This window comes from Ambystoma mexicanum, chromosome 9, assembly GCF_040938575.1.
Source record: "Ambystoma mexicanum isolate Mex_15411 chromosome 9, UKY_AmexF1_1, whole genome shotgun sequence".
In the NCBI taxonomy this organism is placed as follows: Eukaryota; Metazoa; Chordata; class Amphibia; order Caudata; family Ambystomatidae; genus Ambystoma; species Ambystoma mexicanum.
The window spans coordinates 1,026,814,372-1,026,833,866 of NC_090931.1; positions in this window are offsets into that span (position 1 = coordinate 1,026,814,372).

A 19,495-nucleotide genomic window follows, 5' to 3' on the forward strand; every position below is an offset into this window, starting at 1 on the left:
ACACCATATGGATTGTAAGTGGAACCAATGTTAAGTTCTATTCGGGAAATGACATCATCCACAGAATGAGTATGGTGTTAGATTTCTTGAATCAAAATGTTTGGTCCAGTCTGGGTGGGGCAGCACCTGAATTTGAGGGTAGAAGGCAAGTATACCATTGTACGCAAATAATGCAACATGCAGTTGAGTTTCAAGTAAAGAAGGACATTACCATTCCTGCATTCACAGGGCAATTTACAATGGCATTGAAGAACAGGAAGGGACAAAAATGGAGGTAGTCCAATGCATTTGTGTGTCTCAGTGAATCCATGAGAGAGCAGGGCCTATTATGCGAATACACACCATTAGTGGAAGTTGGGGATGGTCCCATCCCAATACTTGTGGATATTGAAGGATGTCAGGAAATGTATTTGGACGAAATCTCGGGGCAGAGCAAAGTGGTGTGAAGGAGCAGGTAGACACTATCCTGCCAGCTCTCACCCCTCACCACTACCATATTGGAACAGTCAGAAAAAGCCATAAATGGGACCACCTGTATCGTTCCTATGCTGCATTGAGTGTATGAGAGATGGTATGCACTCAGTCAGCCACACAGAATGTAACCTCACACTGAAAATATGGAAGGATGTTGCATGCCAGGATGTCAGAGTGCATCGATGGAAATCATGGATGGATGTTCAAATTAAATCTGATGAGAACAAAATGATGTCACAATGAAGATATATGAAGCTCTGTTGAAACAATTTGACAATATTGAGTAGCAATGTAATTGAAGCACTACGAGTAACATGAACCTAAAGCTAAAGTAATCATGGATCTAAAAGAAGAAGAAGTAACTTACTGACCAATAACTGTAAATATGCAGTAACCCAAGGTAGAAAGACAGCATATAGAGGCTTGCTATATAGGAACATATAACGGGTCAAGGATGGCCATATTAGGAAAATGGATGATGGATCACATTGATTTTAATCAAGCTACCTCCGAAACAGGCCGAGGATGTAAGAATCAGGAGACGCAGAAAAGCAGCCCCATGGGCAGACCCAATGATGAGCCAAGGTTAGCTCAGAGCAAAGATGATATTTTGAGGGATAAGCACAAAGCACAAAGGGAGTGCATGGATAAGCTCTGAATGCGGGACATTCTTTATGAATAAAGGAAGACGAAAACATCTGTGAGAGCCAAACTGTTGGCCAATTAAAAGTGTACAAAGTTAACATGAGATAGAATGACCGAGTCTCTAGAGGCCAAAAGGAGCAACAGCACCCTGCATAATTAAATCCAATAGCAGTAAATGGAATGCTGAAATGGACACATTTGTGTTTTTTTGACACATGACTCAGAATTCGAAAACAAAGACATTTCATTAAAGCTTTAAGCCAAGATAGTGATGTGCTCACACTCCCTTGAATGTTCCAAGACAGTGAGCAGCAGCAAGGTAAACTACACATTGAAGACTTTGGCTTGTGGCCTACTAATGAGAGATGGATTAATTGGAATATGGGGAGTAGTCTGATGGGGTTCAAACACCTAGGTTTAGTTTCACATATGTGCTGCTAAGAGCGGAAAGTCCAAGGTTGGGAAAGTATGCCAACCAATTAGTGGGGGTTGGCGGGCAACCTAACACACAATATTCCAGGAGCCAATCCACTGTCATGTTGTCTGCTATAATCAGTACTGTATGCATGTTGAGGTAGGTCCAGGCATTCCCTACAGATAAGGGGTAGCCAATGAAGCACTCATTCTTATATATTATATAGGTAGATATGTTCCACTCACCAATCCCTACCCTTCATAGGTTTTGTATTTTGCTATGTAGAATGACATCATAGATGACGAATATTGATGTATATGACCTCCATGTAATCAAACTTGGCTGTGAGTGTGCATGCATCAGTCCGATGTCTGCCAGTTTGTCCTGCTTTATTACTCTGAGAATATACAATAACGTGAGAAGCAAGGTGAGCTCCTCTTTGAGGTGTAATGAAAACTACTGAGGGTGCCAAGATTTCTTCATTTAATAGTATTAAATACAACAAAGGAGCTCAAAAGCGTGGTCTTCAGTCACATGGTGAGACGAAAATAAACTTTGGGGCGAGCTACACCGAGACCAGAAGATAAGGGCATGCCCTTATCCCTTTTATTCTCAGGCAAAATGAGTCTCTGCAAGTCTGAGTTCAAAGAGCCAATTGAATGGCAGGATGGATGTTGGGCTAATTGAGTGGGAAGGCATGACCAGGCCAACCCCCCATCACCTGAGGTACCAGCTTGCGTGCTGCTAGCGAGTGGAATAATCCAGAAGGGTACAAGCATGCCAACCAATTGTAGAGGGCCACGTATAAGGAGCCCTATACTTTGAGAAGCCAATGATATGTTGTGTATTAGTCTGACACGGAAGATGACTTGCGCTTGGGATGGGCTTAGTTGTCCACCTGATCTTAGAGACCCAATCCCGTCCCTGTATTCCATAGAAAGTATATGTAGATGTTCCCCACAAACCAACCACAACCCCTAGTAGGTTTTCTTATTGTTCACATAGTTTGACGTCACTTATGATGAATTTTTGCTATAAAAGTAATGTTTTTTATAAAATGCGTGGCGATCGTGCTGTGCAACATCCTTTGATGTCCATTGTACTCCCTGTTTTAAAGACTTGTGATTAAAATAGCCTTGATTTTGCCAACTTCATGAGTCAGTCTAATTATTGATGTATGAGTAAGATCTGCATGGCTTACAAAAAGGGGTGGAGGGACCCTCTTTTTTGTTATAGCGGGGCCTGTGTCATGAGGGTTTTTAGCACAGCAAATACAGGAAGGACCCAGGCTACCCCTCCCTCTCGACACTTACAGGTGTCTTTCACACCACATTAGACAGATTCTTGAATTTGATCTGTGTTTGCATTCAGCAGATCACTACATTTTTCTCATACATTAAATTTATAAAGCCTGCTTGAGGCTATTAACATGCTTTGCATATGTTACCAAGCTAAACAAACAATTTTCTTGGTGCCCACATTGGTTCATCATATTGTACAATCATATAATGTAACTGCAGAATTTCAAAAACACAGTGAGAGGGTTAGTACTTAAAGTGACTTAAAGTGTAGCTTTCAATAGGTGTATTGTTATAAAAGCTACACTTTATGTCACTTCAAGAATCTGTCTAATGTAGACACTTGTAAGTGTCGAGAGGGAGGGGTAGCCTGGGTCCTTCCTGTATTTGCTCTGAGTAACATCTGCATCCCCATCCATCTCAGATACTGTTACCTTATCTTAAAGGGCCCGTTCCTCGGGTTCACTTGGTAGCAGAGAGATGATGGTTCATGAAAGACCCAGTAGGCTTTTAGAGGTTTGGACGATTGGGGGTCCTCCGCATTTTGCTGGAGGATCGCAAAGCTTCCTGTGGAGAACGGCTGATATAGAAAACTTGCAAGTAAAGAAGATACAGGTGGGACGAGCCCCTCTTTCACGAAATCCCTCCTGGTTTCCACAGGCGCTGAGCAGACCGAAGGCGAAGGTGGTCATTTGGAGGAGGAGTCGATTCCAAGGGTCAGGAACTGAAAAGCGAATGGTGAGTGGATTGAGGGGAATGGCAAATAATGGGGGAAGAGGGGATTGTTGGAATATTAAAGAGTAACAGGGGTTGGCTGAGTAAATAATATATGACGAGGAGTGTTGAGACGAGAAACATCTATCTAGATAAGCCCAGAGTCCTACGCTCCAGGAGCATCTAGAAGGAGTTATTCCAAAACCCAAAGTGGGTAATTAAGCGACACACAGACAAGGTCTGTTAGAGGGACTAACTCAAACTCCTATCGGAGTAGTTCAGGGGCAAATAATAGCAGCAAAGAGTGCTGAGGAAGTACATGTCGAAAATGGCTAGTTTGTCGGCTGGTTTGTCTGTTTGTGTATTTTATGTATTGAAGAAAAGTGAAATGTCAAAGAGCGACAAGCATAGGATGTGTTGAGTAGAGATCAAAAGGTATTATTTATCTGTTTAGTCATTGTCGGCACCGGCGGAACTAGGTGGATTGGAGTAAATTGTGAAGTAGAGGATTTGAGCGGCAACTGTTGGTGCGCACTAATATTTGTTATTTTTCTGAATCTTATTTGGTGTAAATCAGCGGCAAGAATCGACAGTCAATTAAGACTCATCACAATGGGGGATGTTACTCCGCTGATGCATCTTTGAAAGCAATTGCCAAAATACGCACCTAAGCTCAAACAGTATAGTGCGGAATGGGTTAAGGGTACCTCAGACAAAATGTTCATGCCATGGCCACAAGGGCTATTGCTGTCAAAAGCGGTTTTGCAACACATGACCACATACCTGCACACTGCGTACACAGGGAAGAAATTGGAGAAAAGGTTACCTAGCTTAGAGCTTTGGAAGATGTACCAGGATCAATGGGAATATCTGCCTCCTGAGGATTGGATGCTTAATAAGTGCAGGGAGGAAGTTGTTGAGCCTTCTACTCCCTCTTCCACGCCCAAAGTAAATGGTGATAGTATGAAAGATGATGGATTGTATCCATTAAGGGAACTAAAAGCAACAACAGGATATAGCAATCCGATAAATGACCGCCTGCTTATTGCAGTGATGGGAGCCCAGAAAGAGAAAGGACTAAAGGAAAGGAGGAGACATTTAAGGTCCTACAAGACAAAGAGGAGAATAGCGAATGACCAAATGTATCCTTAGAGATAGAAAGAGGGATTAAGAGATGGAAAGGAGAAAAGGATAAAGCTGACGAGGTTATGCTTGCACAGAACAAATGGATGGGTGAACAGATATTGCTCAAGCTTGATAGGAAAAGCATGGAGGAAGTAAGGCAAGGGGAAGATCAAGACAAACAGAATAGAAAAGACAGAGAATGAGAGAAACAATTGAAAGAGGATGAGCATAAAAGGAAGAGTAGACAAAGGCGAGAGTAGGTGTATCAGGAGGTCAACTAAGAAAGGATGAAAGGGCAGGAGAAAAGAGAAAGTATGATAACAGAAATAGAGCAATCGAAGAACGAGACAGGCTAGAAAAGAAGAGATTAGAGGAAGAAGAACAGAAATTATGAGATATAAGAATGCAAAGACGAAGAGATGAAGAAGTGCGTAGAGCAAATGATAAAAGGGAAGCAAAAAGACCAGAGGAGGATAGAATTAGATGGGAAGCAAAGAAGCAAAGGGAATTAGATGAAGAAGTGGGGTGAAAAAGGAGACAGAGGACACGTGGCATTGATCGCATTCAGAAACAGCTGATGGAACTGAGCCCAGCAATATTATGGGGCGACATTGAGGAGTTTCTCCCATCACAAGAAGCAATTCCAGGACCATCTAGGGTAAACTTAGATGAGAATTTTGAGATAGGAATCATCAGAGATAGACTCGATAAAGCTTATCAAGAGATGAGGACAAAAATGTATCGAGAAGCAAGGGAAAAGAAGATTGATCCATAGGTTTCCAGGCATAAGGCAAAGAAGGAAGCCCGTTTAGTCTCAAGCACAGAGCCTTGTCTTTAGACAGGCTGACTTTAAACAGAGATGAGAAAGATGATAGCCATACTAGTTGGGCACTAGATATGTCAGACGAAGACAGGGAAACCTTGCGTGAGGAAGAGGGTGAAAATGCATAAATGCATGCGGTCCCAAGGGATGTCTGCAGACGGACAAGGAAGTGAGATGGTCAGATTTAGACCGACCTAATTTTTTTTTTATTTTATTTCTTTTTATTGGTTTATAAAAAACCTTTAAAAATAACATCACATTTAATTATTCATATATAAAAAAATATCATAATTGACCAATAGGCAAAAGGAGACAGAGAATGTCACAAAGTAAGGAATATAAACAATATAAACGATTAAAATAATAAAAGTAATAAAAGAAATAAACACTAAATTAGGCAAAATACATCACAAATCATTAGCCAATATTTAAGTCATTTTTTTCATGTGATTTGGCTAGGTCATCTTCAATGTTTTTAAGGAGAAATGTCAAGGCGTATGTTAGTTTATTATTAACCTCTGTAAAACATTCCACCCACCATTCTTCCATGGTATGAAGAGGTTTATTTGCCACAATTGTATTAAACAGTGTCATTCTTCTCGTGGAGAAAGCTTCACAAGTTAAAACCAGATGTTTGATATTCTCTTCAAAATGGTCACAGAATCTGCAGTTCGGGTTCAGCTTCTCATATTTGGTCCATCGTCTAATTACCTCTTTTGTCTTAAATTGATTTAGCCTGAATTTCATAAGCAGGATTCTCTTCTGTTTGTCCGGACATTTTTCGAGATATTTATAGATTGAATTGTAGGCTTTTCCTTCTGGGGGAACGTTTTTCATGAGCGAATATTTGGCTCTGTCTGTGCAGGTGCTGATCCAATCGATTTCCCATAACTTTTTTTTACAGCATCTGGGTTTTCCATCAAAGTGATTACATCACTTTTTATATCCGTTAGGATTTGATGACATTGATTTATCCAGGCTGATAAAATTGTATTTGATTGTTTGTCAGCCAGATTATGTAGAATTTTCATTTGCGGTGCACCATTTGGCAGGATTATCTTGCGAATGATTGACAGAGTGTTCCATGTAACTTTTGCATTTATTGAAATCAGCCCCAATTCGTATCTTACTACAACTGCCGGCAATCCTCTACCAACTTTCAGAATTCTGCCCCAAAAGATATTTTCAAGATTATCCCACAAACTTGTAGGGCATCCAAACACAGTTTCGGCACCATAGATTATTGCAGGCACCGCTTTTTGTTTGTAAAACTTTAAAGTCTGAACCAGTGAGAACTTGCCATATTTTATGTCTAAGGCCATAGCTTGGGCACTTAATTGACGACATTTTGATTTTGTTTTCTCAACCCAAGTATGATCTTTTTTGTTGGAATTTAACCACATACCCAGGTATTTTACCTGTTTTACCTGTTGGAGTATTTCGCGTCAAGGCACTAGTTGAATTTCTTGGATGTACCTTTAGTCAGATTTTGTAATGTTAAAATGACAGATTTACTTGGATTTATCTGTAAACCGTTAGCTTGGACGTATTCTTCCAACACATGTAGTTTCCGTTGTAGTCCAATGGGTGTAAGGTCCATTAGGACTGGGTCATCAGCATATAGGATCCCATTTAAAGCAGTGTCGATTATTTTCGGGTCAAATCCTTTTGCTTTTCCAAGTGCATCACCAATGTCAGAGATGAAAGCATTGAATATTATTGCCGCTAAAGGACACCCTTGTTTGACTCCAAAGTAGGTACGAATGGGTTCCGATAGAGTGCCACTTGCGTCCAACCGAATATAGATTTTAGTATCGGTATGCAAATCCTTGATGGCATGTAACAGGCTATTTGGACAATTCCAGCTTTTTAATTTTGTCCAAAGGGTTTCTCTGTCTATGCTATCAAAAGCATGAGACAGGTCAACAAATGCAAGGTACACTTTCGATTTTTTCATGATCATGTCCATTTTTATTAAGTTAATGAGTATTAAGTTTAGGCAACAACCAACACCCTTCACAAATCCACTTTGTCTGGCGTCAATATGATTGGTTGAGACTAGCCAATCCATCAGTTTATGCTGGAGTTGTGTTGCATAAACCTTACCTAATACGTCCAACAAGGCAATAGGCCTATAATCCATTGGGTTTGATCGATTGCCCTTTTTGAATATTGGGACAACAATGGCTTTTTTCCATGACACAGGGGTGATACCTTCCATAGCGATTTTATCAAACAGAATCTTACAAAACTCAGCCCAGGCTTCCGGGTCAGATTTTAACATGGCATTTGGTATGCCATCCGGACCACGTGCTCGAGAGTTGGAATGTTTTTTGATGTCTGACAAAATTTGAACCTGATCAAACTGAATATCACAAGAAGAGAGAACAGGTAATGGAGGGTCAGGAGTGTTACCCTTTTTTGAGAACAGGATTGAAAAATGCTCAATCCATTTTTGTTCAGTGACCATGTTCTTATTCGATGCTGTCTGTATTCCAGATTGGTTATTAATAATTGACCAGAAATCTGCAGAGTTTTTCTCTTTCATAGACTTCATTATTTGTTCAGCATCATGTTGTTCAGTTAAGGCACGATGTGCTATCAACCAGTTCTTATAGTTTTGTTTGATCTTTTTCCTCGTCTTCAGGGCATCCAAATGACTGTCATTTTTTAATTGTCGCAGGGCCTTGCACATTTCTTTCTTTCTCATGACAGTTTCAGGGTTATAAATATGTGAGTATTTTTGAGACTGAATACCATTTGGGTTTCTAGAAATCTTATACTCTTCTAACAGGGGAGTATAATCTACACCCAATAAGTCAATTTGTTTCTCATAATCTTTTTTCAATATATTCACATGTTGTGAATTAAGTTTTAATCTATTACCACTATTATTGGGAATTATTTTCCAATTCCATGTTGTTGAGGATAATTGTTGTGGCATTTCAAGATGTGCTATGATCATATTATGATCACTGACTTGTGTGTTAAAGACTTCGAAATTTAGAAACCGGAATGATACATTTTCAGATACAAAAATGTAATCCAAAATGGAGTTCTGTTCATTTCTTTGCCAGGTTGGTTTGGCAGGTATGTCTCCCTCGACGTTACCATTCAGCCTGGAGATTCTCCTTAAGGTTAGTTCTTCGGACCATTTTTGTATCAAATTCTGTTTCCTTGAGAGATTATTCTTGCTTCTTTCTATAAAATCCAGATTAAAATCTCGACATATGATCAGACCAGCACTGGTATCTTTGATCATTAATTCGTCAATTGTATCCATAATTCGTTCAACAAAGGACGATGTTCCAGCTTTACTATGATGCCAATATAAATTGATGACAAAAAGTGTCAGATGTTTATTGTCACCATTAATGTTCCTTTTGATGGTAACAACTTGAATATAGGATGATATGTTGTTATATTCCATCAGCCTACAACCAGAGGCTTTTTTTACAAGAGTGAGAATGCCTGCGCTTGGACGTCCTTTTATCCCTTTAATAGCAGGGTTAAGTGCTATTTCATAATCCTCTGCAATTGGGCAGATATCCAACCAAGTTTCTTGCAGGCATATTATATCTATCTCATTGATCCAATTTTCTGTGAAGTTATATAAATGGGTAAAACCTCTTGTATTCCACGAGCCAATGGCTAGGCTAACATTTTTCGGCTTCAGTAAGCATTAACTTCGGTTATTGTTCGCTAAAGTTGCTGCTAACCAGTTCCACTCATTATGCGGTACTTGGTTCTCTTCGCTTCCTTTTTTTTGTGGAATTTGATGAGTGTTTTTTACTGTAATTCGGATTAACTCAGATTGTTTCGCTTTTTGATTATTGAACTGTTTATAGTCCGCTTTCCAACTTTCATCTTCAATTATTTGCAAATTTGATTGCTTTTCATTTGGAACTTCATTTCGCTGACATTCTGTCAAAAGGACCACATCATTTGGTTTTTTGGTCGTGATGGGACTGTCTACTTCCACAATGTCAAAGCCACAAGGTAGTAGAGCTGCAGCACCTTGCAGTAGAGTTTCACAAACAAGTCTAGAATTTACATATAAGAACACTCTGTCCAATGCAGTATCATCCTTGAATTCCACAGCCTGAATGTCACTAGACTCGATGGTACGTAACACAGGGACATGATGGAACAGACTTAACACATTTTTTCTGTTCATTGAGAGTCCATCCTTAATATTCAGAATTCGTTCAAGACTTAGGCAGTATTTTGCCTTTATTTTATTGATATTGTTTTTCTCGCCATTAGTGTTGGCATTTTTTCTTTGAACTTTAGAGAGGTCTTCTTTCCCTTTACGGAACTTACGATCTGCAGACGCATTAATCGTCGCACATTTGTTTGTAGGAAATAATTTGTCCTCTACCAATGTTCTTTCTGCGTCAGCTGGTTTGTAATTCAAAGCGATATTCTTTTTTAGAGTGATGTTATCTTGGCTTAACAACATAGATGTGAGTTTTTTCCTTTTTAACACATTTTTTCTGTTCATTGAGAGTCCATCCTTAATATTCAGAATTCGTTCAAGACTTAGGCAGTATTTTGCCTTTATTTTATTGATATTGTTTTTCTCGCCATTAGTGTTGGCATTTTTTCTTTGAACTTTAGAGAGGTCTTCTTTCCCTTTACGGAACTTACGATCTGCAGACGCATTAATCGTCGCACATTTGTTTGTAGGAAATAATTTGTCCTCTACCAATGTTCTTTCTGCGTCAGCTGGTTTGTAATTCAAAGCGATATTCTTTTTTAGAGTGATGTTATCTTGGCTTAACAACATAGATGTGAGTTTTTTCCTTTTTTCATCTAAGGTTCTAAAAGGACTGACTGTTTCTTTATATGAGTCAGAGGTGAGTTTTTTTGGTTCAGTCACCCATTCATAAAGTCGCTCAGATCCTAATTCCTCTCCTTTTTTTGTTGGTTCGATGGATTCTGTCGATGTCTTAGACGGAACCAGATCAATCTCCTCGTTTTCATTATCACATCCCATTTTTTTGACTTCCAGTGGATCGTCATACGTTGAGAGATTCATTAAAGTCTCAATGTGGGCTGCTTCAGCCTCCGTTCCAGTGTTGTGATCTATATTGGGAGGTATAGATGATGCATTTTGTATTTCGAGATCTTGGGGTGGCTCTGGGATATTTTTCAAAGTATCGCAGTTGTTAGCTGATACATTAACAGTAACTCATTTCAAATTTCTTAAGAAAGCTTGAGCCCCATTAGTTATTTTCAATCTTTTTTGATTTTTAGATTTCTTTTTTTGCAGAACTCCTTTTGGAGCTTGTTTTAGGCTGTTTTTTTCAAATATATCAAAAAGAACCTTAGGCGCTCCTACATTATTTTCTTGCAGATCTTTAATCTCACTTGAGACAACTTTATTCATTTTTTTGTTTTATCATTTATTGTTTTTTTAGTACCAAGATCTTCATTTGTGCTATCTTTAGCACATGTTTTGGACCGATCTTCGCTGACATTTCGTACATCAATTATTTCTATTATTTCAATTAAATCTTTAGCCTGAGGATTTTCAAAGCTTTCAATGTTTCTATTTTCACTCTGTTTAGTTTGTAGGGTACAAGCATGCTCTTCTGGTGAAACATTCAAGGCCTTTTTAGATCAATCCAGCCTTTTCTCTTGCAGACCATCCACTAAAATCTTGCGCTCAGCCCTGGGTGCAGTAAATGATTCTTCTGACAAAGGTTGGCATCCTTGCTAGATTTTTCCTTTATCCTTTTCTACAAGCACTATTGAAATTTCTTTATCTTTTTCCAGAAGTGAAAGGTTATTCTTTTTGCATACCTGTTCAATATTTCCGCACTCCAGATTAGGATGCACTGTTGACAGATGATATTTCTCCATAATAGGAGTATTGCAGCAGTTATCTGCACTAGAATTGCTATTAGCACCATCATTTGAGGTAGGTATGTGAGGTTTATTAAAAAGCTTCAGCGCTTCTCGGGCAACTTCAGCTATTAATTTTTTGTCCTCACGTGAATTGTGATTAGCATCTAAGATTAATTTTAGGAAGTTGGCATTTTGAATCTTTTCTTGTTTTCGGTTGTCCTGACTTCTTTGTTGTTCAACTTCCATGTTTGCAACTTTGGTGTTTAGCAAAGCTATTAGCGTGGTTAAGTCTTTAATGTTTCCATCCATTTGTTCATATAGTTTGAGGTACGAGAGAGTACAATATTCATAGAGGACATAACCGTTGTTTGTATGTCAGATATATTTAGTCCAGAAACGCCCTTTTCTTTTTGTGAATAAGACGTTTTCTTTTTCCCATACCCGCGTCTTATTTTTGGAAAAGGTCTTTCCATTAAAGACGATTCATCAGTATCAGAAGTAGAAGAAGTCGATGATGAAGATGAAATATTTCTATTCTCGTTTGCGAGGGTCGAAGTTTCGCGTAGTCCTTTCCTATGCGTTTGATTTTTGTTTTCAATTGCTGTAGATCTTATTGGTGAATGAAGCGTATATGACTGTTTTGGAGATCTTGTTTGTGAGCAGGCTATGTCACCTGAAAGGCTATTTCTGCCTCTTTTTCTTTCGTGTGCAGGACTGCGAGATGTTATAGATGTATCAAGATCTACCGAGAAATTCTTTCTTATTTCGAAATTTTCCGTATATGCATCATCATGAGGTAACAACCGTGTCATAACACCCCCTTTATTTGATGTAGAAGAGCTTTTTTGTTTATTGTTGGACTCGCCATTCTCGCCATTCTTACAACACTCATGCATACGCCTCTGCATACACTCCTGCATACACTGTTGCATACAAGTCTCGGTACTACCGCCTGCCGATGAATGCATTTTAGAAGCATTTAATAAATCGGCAATATTTAAGGCTGATGTTTCGACTATGTCATTTTTATCGGAACTTATTATATATGCCGAAGCTTTCCTTCTTACCGCGGTTTTGGTAGAGCTACCTCCTCCTCGGCATAGGCCTGACCGGTTCTGAGGCGCGTCCATTGTTTCATTGTTTTCCATCAGAATAGTTACAAAAACCCCGCACTTGCTTAAATGCAGGCGGGAAAAACAAAAGAGAGAAAACACCAGCGCACCAGCGGGGTCCACGGAACCAAAGGACCAAATACACCAAAGACACTCAAGACTCAGTGCCGACTCCGCGCCGCTCCGCGGGTGCACTGGGTTTTTGAAAGAATAGCTCCGCCTCCTGGCTGACAGTGAGCTAGACGAGGGACTCCAACAGCAGCAACAAAGCGAAAAGCACAGTGTCTCCTCCAAGACACTCAAGACTCAGAGCCGACTCTGCGCCGCTCCGCGGGTGTACTGGGTTTTTGAAAGAATAGCTCTGCCTCCTGGCTGACAGTGAGCTAGACGAGGGACTCCAACAGCAGCAACAAAGCGAAAAGCACAGTGTCTCCTCCAAGACACTCAAGACTCAGTGCCGACTTAGACCAACCTAAAGATAGGACGCCAGACCCCATGGCGTACCCAGAGTGACCTAAAGGATGATCACACAGTGAGAGGGGGGAATTGCCACCATATGTGAACAGGTTGAGGTCATTGCCCGGTAGAAGGCAATCAGGAACCATTGTCCCCACTATGAGTAGCCAGACGATGGGAGTCGATTGCGGAATTGGGTTTACACAATAACCCTTATTAGAGAAACAAGGGGCTAGACCACAGTATATCCCTTGGCCCCACATGGACAAGGATAATTTAAGATGCAAACTCCCAAGTTTAACAGCAGGTGCAGGAAAATGGATTTAAGACCTGGAAAAAATGACAGGACGAAATACACTAGCTATAGGGGCATTAAGGGTCTCCTAGCAGCCATTCTTGGAGAAAGAGCTGATGATATTTGGACAAGAGCAGGTTACTCGAGTGTCACGGCACAGGACACACACAGCTCAGGACGGAGCACCATTTAATAATTGTAGGGCGGCTGTTTGCAAAGTGCTTAGGGTATAGTATCCTGATGCACCGGAATTAGGTGTAATTATGACACATAAAATGAAGGATGACGAGGATCCGCTTGCTTATATTCAGAATTTGCAGGAGCAGTGGCCTTTGGAAACTTGAGATCCATGGGGGAAATCAGAGCCAGTATTTTACCACATTCTATGTCAGGGATTGCCGAACAGGTACAGAGACAGCTTAAGAAACTAGTGGGAATGGAAGCAAGCCATGTGCAGAAATACACTTGACTATCGCGCATCATTGAAAATTGCTGCAAGAGAAAAATAAGAAGAAGAAGGAGGATGCTAGGAAGCTTGAGGAAGCTAAGTTAGTCCAGAAGAAATTATCAAAGTATTCCATAGTAGTAACAGTACTGACATGCGGAGAAGGGCTAGGAATGCAGCAAGCAGTCGGTATGAAACAGGTGAATAATCAACGCCAATCGGATCAAGGAGGTATTGGGTTCGTGCCGAGAGGCAGAGGAATGGGTTTCAGAGCAGAGAAAGAGGTGGTTTCCAAACTAATCAGGGTGGCTTTCAAAACAACCAAGGAAGGTTTCAGAATATGCAGAAAGACAATCAAAATATGCAAGGAGGGCAAATAAGTCGAAACCCTCCTATATGTTGGAAATGTGGTGTGACAGGGCACATTGCGCGAACATGTGGGAGCCAAGGGTATGTACAAAATTGGCAATCCTCAAGAGGGGGAACAGCTTATCCTCCAGAATATAGCTCACAAAATAGGAATGGGTTTGCCCAAGATCAGACAGTGTATCAAGCACAAGCGTCACAAACACAGCAGGCTTTGCAACCACAGCAAGCACCATTGAATCCACTGCAAGGGCAGTCACAGCATGCACCCATGCAGATACAGCAGAGTGCAAACATGGGACAGTTATTTACTCCTAGGGTATCACTGTCATGGGAGGAAGTCCTTTTATAGGCATGGGAATAAGTATGTATCCACAATAGGAAAGCTCACAGAGTGACTTGATGTGTTCAGTACTATCAGTGACACCAAATCCTCAAGAGGAACCAAGGGTTGATGTTACCATAGAAGGCAAATCTTTTTCTTTTTTAGTAGATACTGGGGCAATTCGCTCATGTATACGAGAGAGAACATTTTCGCTATCAGGAAATGCCATGAATGTGCAAGGGTTCTCTGGAGGTATTGTACATAGGCCAGTTAATCTTGCATGAGGGAAAGAAAGTTACACCTGAAAGAGCTGAGGCAATTATGAAAACAACAAAACCGCACACGATAAAGCAAATGCAGCAATTTGTGGGATTGTGTAATTAGGTTAGAGCATGGGTATTTCATTATAGTTCATATACAAGACCCCTTTTGCAGGCCTTGAAGAAAGCCCAAGTGAACAATGAGAAAATAGAATGGACTGAGGAAATGGAGGAAGAGTTTGTACAGCTCCAGTTTTAGGAATTCCCAATTATTATGACGAGTTCTTCCTGTTTTCACACACGAATGGAACGGGTATGACAGTAGTGCTTCCACAGAGAACAACACTTGGGTATAAACCTCTGGCATATTCTAGTGGGATTCTAGATCCAGTTATGAGAGAACACTTGCCTTGCGAACAATCGCTGGCAGCAGCCGTGTTTGCTATTGAGAAGTCTACAAGTATTGGGATGGGGTGTTCCATGACTTTATTTGTTGAACATGCTTTGTTTGCTGTTTTGAATAAACCTTATGGTACACTGACATCTCAAAGGGCTTCTGCATATGAGGTAGTTATATCAAATCCAGCAATCAAAATGGTAATTTGTAAAATAGTGAACCCTGCCACGTTTGTAGTCGAACCTGTGACAGAGGAAGAGCAAGTGCATGATTGCTCTAACTATGAGGAGTTTTATGATGAGATCCCAAGGGAAAAGGATGATGCCCTAGCAAGGGGGGATGTTCTCTTTGTTGACGGGTCATAAAGAATTGATCAAAATGATGGGGAAAGGCATCTAGGGTCAGCTGTGGTAAGACATAGAGCTAATCGAGAATTCAAAGTGCTAGCAAGTGCAAGACTACCGTCTCACTTTTCGGCACAGGCTGCAGAATTGGTGTCGCTTATTGTCGCACTGGAGAATCATGCAGGACAGGAAGTGATGGTGTACAGTGACTCCACCTATGTGACGTCAACCGTGCACGCAGGGCTAGCATGTTGGAAAAGGAGGGGCTAAATTAGAGCAGACGGCACTCCAGTGCAACACGCCACATTATTGGGCAGGCTTATTAAAGCACTACAACTCCCAGTAGCCATTGCAATAGTTAAATGCACATCACATACTAAGAGAACTGTTTTTATCTCACTGGGAATGAAGCCGCAGACGAAGAGGCCAAAAGGGTTGCATATTCACCTGATATTTCAAGTTTTGATACTCCAAATGTAAAGGAAAAAATGGTCATAATTATGATTGTAAATGAAGGATTTAATCATTTGTCTAGAATGCAGTTGATGGAAGTTCAAGGTAGTGCTTGCAGGAAGAAAAGGAGCTATGGACACAGAGGGGGTGTTCTTTATCCCCCTCCGAAGCATTGTGGAGACAAGACAGCACTGGTAAACCGATGATGCCTGTGGCCTTATTGAGGGTAGCGTTAGAAGAGCTACACTACCCTGCACATGTAACTAGGGAAAGCCTTGCAGCAGCTATTGTAGAGGATTGATTTGTACTGAACCTGTTAGAACACGCTGCTTTTTATGTAGTAAATTGCATCGTATGTCAAAGATTTACTGCTGGGCACACATTGCAAACAATTAGAGGAGTGATTCTAGGAAGGAAGTGGCACGAGCCCCGATATAGTGGACAGTTTATTGTGGAGAATATTACTCAATCTACAGTAAAAGTTCAAGAAAGGTGTGCCTGGATCCACTTGAACGACGTGAAGCTGTATGCTGGTGAGACCGGAAAACCCCCAACCGATTTGGAACAAGTCAAGAAGAAGCAGTTCAGCACGTGCGCACTCGATCGAGGACGAGGAAGAAGGATGCTAAGCTTGCTAATTAAATAAACACAGGTATGTAATTGGACTGTGGCTTTTCCCGGACACTCTTTACAGAGATTTTATCAGGAGTGAGAAAGTAACTGTTCTTAAGTCACGTGAATTCATTAAAATTGAACTTTAGAAAGTACTGATGTGATGAAAAATACCGGATCTTGATTTTATTTTCGTCGACAGGAAAAGGGAGCAGTTCCCACATTTGTTTCTCACTGAGTTTCTCTTTGGTTAGACATATGGTCCTGTCTGATGTCGATGTCCATAGACTCCTTCTCGATGTCTTTGTTTTTATACTCAGAGCTTACCCTGCTCTTGTTGGGCGTAGTACTGATGTCCGCACTTTTGTGCAGCATCCTAAAAATGGCCCTGCGATTAGAAGATTATTGGTAGCAATAATTGAGCAAATTCAGAAGCTAGCTCAGCATTTAACGAGGCTGCCTGTTTAAAAAGGTTTTTTCCTACCTTAAAAATAGTACACAAGGATAATGTGATCTATTGAGCATAATGCAGTTCCAGAGATCCAGAGAGTGAGCAGACTCAGCGATGTGTGGAAAGACACCAATGGTGGGGTTGAATGTATTGGTGCATAATTTATGTGTGCACGGCATCTGTCATTGTTTACGTGTTTTCGTTAATTCATGCTGCTTACTTTTTTGGTTCCAGAAAGATAGAAATCCCTTTGATTCTCCCCACTCCAGTGACCTATACAGAGTAAGATGTTATAAGGTAGCCGAGGGCATATGCAATTGTTCCTACACCAGGGGCAAATGTGAAGTCATCCATTTCTCTAACAAGTGTTCCTATGATTCCCCCTGTAGGAAGGATGATGTCTGATGTACTCCATGAGTGGTTTACACATATTCTTTTGGAAAGAAAGAGACCCAAGAGAAGTGAAAGCAAAGATGATTATGAGTTAAATGATTATCTAGACAGTACAGCACATTTGGGGAACAACATGTGGTATCAACACATGAAGGAGGTAGGAAAGAGAACCTCCGAGGAAGATTGCTATGTTTGTGCTCTCCTACCTTATGCTATGGGGATGTCCAAGATATTCAAAGCTATAGAGATATACTTCCAAACAGCTCATTGCTTGACTCACCTTGCACTCTGGCATTCAAGGGGTGAATTCCAGGGTCGAACAGCATCTTTGGTATGGGTAACTGAATGGAAAACTGCATAAGAAGATGATTACGTTCAAGGTTTAAAGACAAGAGCAAGAGTGCACACCAGAGATCATGTGATAATATACGAACAGCCTGGCATGAAGGGAGCAGGAATCCAATGGGAAATAAATAGAAAGCTCAATTGCCAAGGAAAGACTGATGAAGAAATATAAAGATGCAAGGAAAGAGGCCAGATGCAGATCTGGGGAACAGTACTTTGTCCAGATGGCTGGGAAGAAGGCATAGTGGTATGCAGAGCTGTGGCAGTAACTGGACACCATAAACCAGTTATAGAGTATGTGGAAAAGGGATGAAAACCTCTATGGCAGAAGACAAAGGAGGCCCGTTGCAGATAGTGCCTCTGGCTAGAGCAGAACTGTGCTTCAGATAAAATGGCACACAAAAAGTTGGAGAAAATCAGCAGTGTGAGCGAATCTTCGATGTACCAGGAATGAAGGATAGGACAGTAGTGATAATGGACCACTACTCGGCCTGCAGATCCAGGCCATACATGAAGCAGCCCAGATTTTGGGGAGGACTGTGTTCTATGGTGATTGTTCATGTTCCAGCATTAGTAATTCCAAAGAGTGATTTGAACATTGGTGAGTATCCAGAAGCAGATGTTCACCTGAGAAAGAAGAGATCTATTGGACTCCCCCATCCAACAAAGAGGGAGACCTATTTCTCAGCTAAATCAATAGAAGCCTTCAATATTATTACGGATAAACACAGGTTGCTCAGTCAGACTTCAGCAGTGCTTGCCACAATCTTTATGCCAGAGATCCAGATGAAGGCAAATGCCAAATGGTTACAGATAACCAGATGGGAACTCTTGCAGATGATTAACACTGCTATAAAGGGATTCAATGCTATCAAGGAAGAGCTGAGGGCCATACGACTGATGATTCTTCAGAACAGATATGTCCTGGACATGATTACAGCTATGGATGGAGGTGTTTGTGCCAAAATCAGAGAATCATGTTGCACATTCATACCTTCTCATGATGACGAGAATGGGACATTGAGAGAGGCCATAACGATGCTGACAAACTTGTACATCAAGATGGAAGATGAAGTGGAAGACATTGCTGATGACAGCTAATTTGCGTCAATCTTCTCATGGGTCCCACATTGGATGGCGAATATCTTCAAGTTTGTTGAAGCCCTGTTAGTAATGATCATGTTTGGATTCTGTGTGGTCAGAATAATAATTGCACAATGCAAATAAAGCAACAGGAATGAAGATTATGATTGATGTCGAGTCTGTGTTTAGACCCAAAGAGCTGACAGATGAAGAAATCAGAGACTAGGTTAAGGCCAGTATTCATGCACCTGAGGGAATAAATTCCTGTATCCAAGAAACCACAAGAAGTATGTGGGAAGATGGAACTACTGCAGTCCGAATGGAGAATGCAGTCTAATGACCTGGAGCATTGATGAACATGTAAAATCAGCAGAATGCCTGAAGGGAGTAATAAGGATATGTACTACAGAGAAGAATTTCTTCAGACGAGGATGTCTGGATGTGGAGACTGGTGAGAGAGTGGTTGGTGAATCGCCCAGAGGGGGGAGTGTAGAGGAGGAGCCAAGTACCTCTACTGGAAGTCCCGCCCCTATTCTGCCTATATGTTGGCAACCGGAAACTGCGACATGCGCAAAGCCAATAATGTTGCCCATATCGCAAAAAGTCCTTGAAACAAGGTTTCCATTGAGAAAACCCTATATTTATTTGCAGAGAAACTACGATCTTCTGAAGGAAATTGAATGAAAGAGAATATTGGTGACGTCAAATAAAGCAGACGTGACACACCCAGAAGAGATGCGAATGAAGAAAGAATATAGACCTTATAGAACCTGATGAAGTAGTGAAGTGATCAACATTTCGGTATCGAAAT